This window comes from Lygodium microphyllum, chromosome 7 (assembly GCF_053477565.2).
Source record: "Lygodium microphyllum isolate KBCC chromosome 7, Lygodium_microphyllum_v1.1.10, whole genome shotgun sequence".
Taxonomy (NCBI): Eukaryota; Viridiplantae; Streptophyta; class Polypodiopsida; order Schizaeales; family Lygodiaceae; genus Lygodium; species Lygodium microphyllum.
In genome coordinates this window covers 27,110,914-27,116,913 of record NC_141141.1, presented here as the reverse complement: position 1 = coordinate 27,116,913, position 6,000 = coordinate 27,110,914, and positions in this window count along the sequence as shown.

The following is a 6,000-nucleotide window of genomic DNA, read 5'->3' as shown; positions in this document are numbered from 1 at the left end:
TAAGTAGCATTTGGAGTGAGGTTTCAATTTGTTTGTCCCACACATAGGACCCAGGTGACTTCAAGGTACATTTGGATTATTTCAAGCAAATTCCCATGGCTCCCTAGGTAAGAGATTCGAGCTTTTATTACAATGGATGTATCCATTTCATGATGCAAAACCCCCCTCAAGTGAACAAATTCAAAGATCCTTATAGTTATACCCACTCATGAATTGTATTGAGCAAAGTCAAGGATCGAACCCAATGTCATAATGACCAGTGAGTTGGTATTTTAAGTGGTGTACCTAACGTTGCATGATGCACACCATACAATATCCTTTCTTAGAAAATCATGCCCTAGGACGATGCAACATTCCCCACTCCTACCAATAAAACTATAGTTCACACAGTAAACAACCTCCTAAGTTTAAAAATATCAATAACAGATTTTTAATGCCATGAAGTGTTATTATATCCATGCCAACCCCACGAATCGCAATGAGTGAGGCAAAGGATAGTTGTACCTCTCAATAATGAAAGTCATGATCATGAATAAATAAATAGTAATAAAATATAATTTAGCTCCACTTTGGTATCTTTAGGGGTTGACAATATAATACATATATCTTATAAAGTTACTACAAAACCTTCCACTCCATAAAATACACGTGTATTAGACCATTGAATTGGCTTTTTAATTGGTGTACCTAAGTTTGTATGATGCACACCATACAATATCCTTTCTTAGAAAATCGTGCCCTAGGATGATGCAACACTTCCCACTCCTGTCAATAAAATTATAGCTCACACACTAAACAACTTCCTAAGTTTAAAAGCGTCAATATAGGCTTTTAATAATGCCCCACAAATCGCAATCAGTGAGGCAAAGGATAGTTCTATCTCTCAATAATGAAAGTCATGAGTAATATAGTAGTATTATAATTTAGCTCCACTTTGGCACCTTTAAGGATCGACAATATAATACATATCTTAAAGTTACTACAAAATCTTCCACTCCATGTCTTAAAACACATATCCTAAAACGTTTATTACTAAATTAAACATAGTCATAATTATAATAACAATAATCTGAATAACAATAACAACAAACTAATATCTATATCTATCTAATCTAATCTTCTAATCTAAATATAATATAATATAACATATAATATTATAATAACAATAACAATAATAATAAATAACAACTAAATTAGTTAATTAAAATAGAAAAATAATAATAAACTAAAACTAAATAACATCCATAATAATAAAATAATATTATTAACTAATAATTAATAACTAACTAACTAATAATACATACAACTAACAATACCTTTAAAAAATAATATCATAATAAAATAAAGTCAATAGCAAAATTAAAATAACAACTAATAATAAGCTGAAAAACAAATAAATTAATTAACTAATTAAAAAACTATAAAAATACAAATATAACTAACTAATAACTAAAGCAAACAATAACATTAACATTAACATTAACAACTAAACTAATTAAAAGTAAAAATAAAAAAATATAATATAACTAATAAAAAATATATAAATAAAATAATACCACAATAAACTAAAATTAAAATTAAAAAAATAAATTGATTAAAATAACAAAATAATAATAAAATAATAAAACAATAATAACACAAGCAAATAACTAATAGCAAACTAATAATACATACAATACAACTAACAATTTAACTATTTAACTATTAATCAAACTATTTAACTATATAATAAAATAATACAATAAAAATGTGATAATTATAATAATATAAAATGATTTAAGAATTTTATGTAATTTTTTTCTTTTCAAGTGTTAAGGGGTTTTTTTTAAATAAAAGAAGGTACCCGGGCTGCGTGTGAACAATAGCGTGTGCTCAGACGGCACGCACCATTGCACGAACAAGTCAAGACGCATGTCCTCGCGCAGGAACATGTACGGATGATACCCGAACACAACATGAACGCACCTATGACGCGCACGAACACCCTCACAAACACGCGCAAGCGGGGTAGGGGAAGAAACGGTCGGTGCCAGGGCGACGAGTTGCTCCGAGGGGCGGGTCTACGTGTGTCGACGAGGGAACGGGGTCAAAAAGGGGAGTGTGACGGGGGTGGGAATAGGGGCTTAGGAAGGGGGGTGTGAAGGGGGTATGGGTAGGGTAGGGTAGGGTAGGGGGATATGAAGGTATGGGCGCGGGGGGCGGGGTGGGTAGTTAATGATGGAACCACACATGATATGCAATACAAGTTTAGGATAGGATGGTTTATGTGTTTATAATTGTACACATAGCCTTACATGAAGTAAAGCACTCAATTGTTTAAATTTTCTTATGAAAAAACTGAGATTGGGTAGGTACCAGTAGCAATAATGATTAAGCAATGTGCCTTAGTGCTTACAAGCACTCATCTCTAGTTTATGTTGCTAGAGATGGTAAATGTCGGTTTTGATGAGCTTGATGACAACCTTTCAAGTAAAAGAAACTCACAAATGAAGTTCCCAGATTAGTAACTGACTCCGGAAGAGATGATTCAATGATTAATATCAGTGTTAGTGACCAAACATTGAAAAAATAATAATATATAATATAAGCCACCATTAACTAAATTGTTAATTCATCATTCATAAATAGATTAAAATCAAATGACAATGATACATGAATAATTAATAATAATAATATATAAGCCACCATTAACTAAACTGTTAACATCAACATTACATTAACAACAACAATAATATTAATATTAATAATATATAATGATACATAAACATTACATTAACAGCAATAATAACATTAATCGTAACATCAACATTAACAATAACAGCAACATTAACATTAATGATAGCACTAACATTAACATCAACCCTAACATTATTAATATTAATGTTAACATCGACACTAACATTAACATTAATGTTAACTTCAAATATTAATGTTGGGTAGAGAGAGAGAGAGAGAGAGGGAGACGCCTACCTAACCCCCACCCACATTCGCCACGCCACAGAGAGAGAGAGAGACGACTCACGCCCTCGCCCGGCCCGCCTCGTCCCCCACCTGTCCCGCCCCGTCCTCCGCCATGCCCTGGCCCTCGCCTGGCCCACTCCGCCCATCCCGCACAGAGAGAGAGAGAGAGAGAGAGAGAGAGAGAGAGAGAGAGAGAGAGAGAGAGAGAGAGATGCACCTTCTCCAAGCGGAAACGTGGCGTGCTCCTTCTCCAAGTCCAAGCGAAAACCTGTGTGCTCCAAGCTTCCACCTACATGCCCCAAGCTCCCTCGATAAAAAATGAGATCCAAAGCCAGAAAATGATCTTACTCTAATCATGAGAGAGAGAGGTCATCAAGCATTAAAGCCACCTCAACCCCCCTCAACCCTGCATGCAATTCGAAAAAAATGGAGGTGTAAGAAGTACATGCAATCCGAATTCAAAATGGAGATTTGGGAAGAACAATAGGCTCAGGCAAAGGCTCGGGCGAAAAATAGAGGTTCGGAAGATGACTGGACCTCCAGCCAAAATAAGAAGAGAAATAGATTAATGGATATAGTCTCTATTTTTTATTATTGTTTTGTACTCATTGCTTGATGTAGTAATGATAATAATATATTCAATTCCGTGTGTAAGGTTCGGATGTGGTGAATATCTCTTTTTGTTGAGTACATTTGTTCTAGATGGCACTTCGCGACCATGATGATCTATTCGTCGATCATGGGTCCACATGCACATGCATTTGCAGGTTCCATCATCAACCCCCCTTCGTCCTGCTGTCTAGCGGTGTTCACAACACGAGGAATGGCAAGTGGCTACTCTGGAGGTTCTAGGATTATTCATCTCCCTTAGTGATAAGGAGCCAAACAAAGATGGAATCATCCTAAGGGTGACATGCTTCACTCTCTGTACATTTGTGGCTACAACATATCTTCACCAAGCATTGGCTTCTACAGAGGATTTGATGGACAACGATCTAAATTATTTTGCTCAGCACGCCTTTCGTGCAAAATTGGTTGTTTCTAAGAAGATAAAAGGAAAAGGCGAGAAATCCGGATTATCTAAAGAGAAGAATTGCAATTTGGATGATAGTGACTCTAATACGGATGAAGACTCGGGGATTGATAGTAGCAATAAAAAGGATAACTCTAAGGAGAAGGATGGGAAGAAGCCCACAAAGTCCTAGAAGAAAGACACAAGGTGTAAAGATAGTCAAAATATGGTGGAGGGCTTGGATAATGATGAAGAGGTTGAGTTCCTAGCTAATTATAACTTGCAACCTTTGTGCTTAGTAGATGTCTTACATATCAGTCACAACAATATCTAAGTCTGCAGTCTTAAGATTACCTTCCTTCTAGGCAAGAAAAAGTTACAGTTGTTCCGGTTCTAGAGAACCTAATCTCTGAGCATCCAAAGCCAGGAGAAGACAAATGATTTAACCAAATTTCCATATTCGATTGGTGTAAGAAGTAGTGTTCATGACTACAACAAACCTCTCTGAGGAGGTGCAAAAGGTGCAACATAAGCATGTTCCACTAGGATCTCTATTTGATCCGACTATTCCAGTGATATCTGCCAGTTTTTGCTAAACAAGATTCCTCCTCCATCAATAGCATTCTGATCGATCATGGCACGGACAGTCAATATGGTGGTGGAGGGCTTGGACGATGATGAAGAGGTTGAGTTCCTAGCTAATTCTGACCTGCAACCTTGTACTTAATAGATGTCTTACACATCAGTCACAATAATATCTTAAGATTACCTCTCTTCCAGGCAAGAAAAATTTAAAGTTGTTCCGGTTTCAAAGAACCCAGTCTCTGAGCATCCAGAGCCAAGAGAAGAGGAGGTGGTGGTTGCGACCATTGCAACATCGAATGTGGCAAAAGTGCTATGGTGGTGGGCAAGAGAGAGAATTTGAGGCTCAAATTTGAAAAGTTACTAGGGTGATAGAGGATGAGATAAAATCGGTAAAAAATAGTGTGCACCTAGATCTAGAATTCTAGGTGCAACTTATTAAATTACTAATAGAATTCAAAGATGTATTGTCACAAGATTACTGTGGCATGAAGGGCTTCGATCCTGGATTTCATCAACATCACATCCCTTTGAAGCCAGATGCAATGCATGCTTGAATGTAAAGACACAAGATAAAGATGCACATGGCAATAGGAATTGGATATCTGAGTGCTTAAAGTGGGCTTCATTGCTCTGATAGATTGAGCAGAATGGATTTCTCCTATTGTTATAGTCCCAAATAAGAATAAGAAACTTTGGATCTTTGTGGACTAGTGGAAGTTGGAGGCAACAATCCTAGATCATTTTCCTCTGTCATACTGGGATACTATCATGGATGAATTGTCTAGTCATGTAATGTACTTGTTCCTAGATGGATTTAATGGGTACAACTAGGTGGGTACAACATAAGCATGTTCCACTAGGATCTCTATTTGATCCAACTATTCCGGTGATATTTGCCAATTTTTGCTAAACAAGATTCCTCCTCCATCAATAGCATTCTGATCGATCGTGGCACAGACAGTCAATATGGTGGTGGAGGGCTTGGACAATGATGAAGAGGTTGAGTTTCTAGCTAATTCTGACCTGCAACCTTGTACTTAATAGATGTCTTACACATCAGTCACAATAATATCTTAAGATTACCTCCCTTCCAGGTAGGAAAAATTTAAAGTTGTTCCAGTTTCAAAGAACCCAGTCTCTAAGCATCCAGAGCCAAGAGAAGAGGAGAAGGAGGTTGCGACCATTGCAACATCGAATGTGGCAAGAGTGCTGCGGTGGTGGGCAAGAGAGAGAATTTGAGGCTCAACTTTGAAACGTTACTAGGGTGATAGAGGATGAGATAAAATCGGTAAAAATTAGTGCGCACCTAGATCTAGAATTCTAGGTGCAACTTATCAAATTACTGATAGAATTCGAAGATGTATTGCCACAAGATTACTGTGGCATGAAGGGCCTCGATCCTAGATTTCATCAACATCGCATCTATTTGAAGCCAGATACAA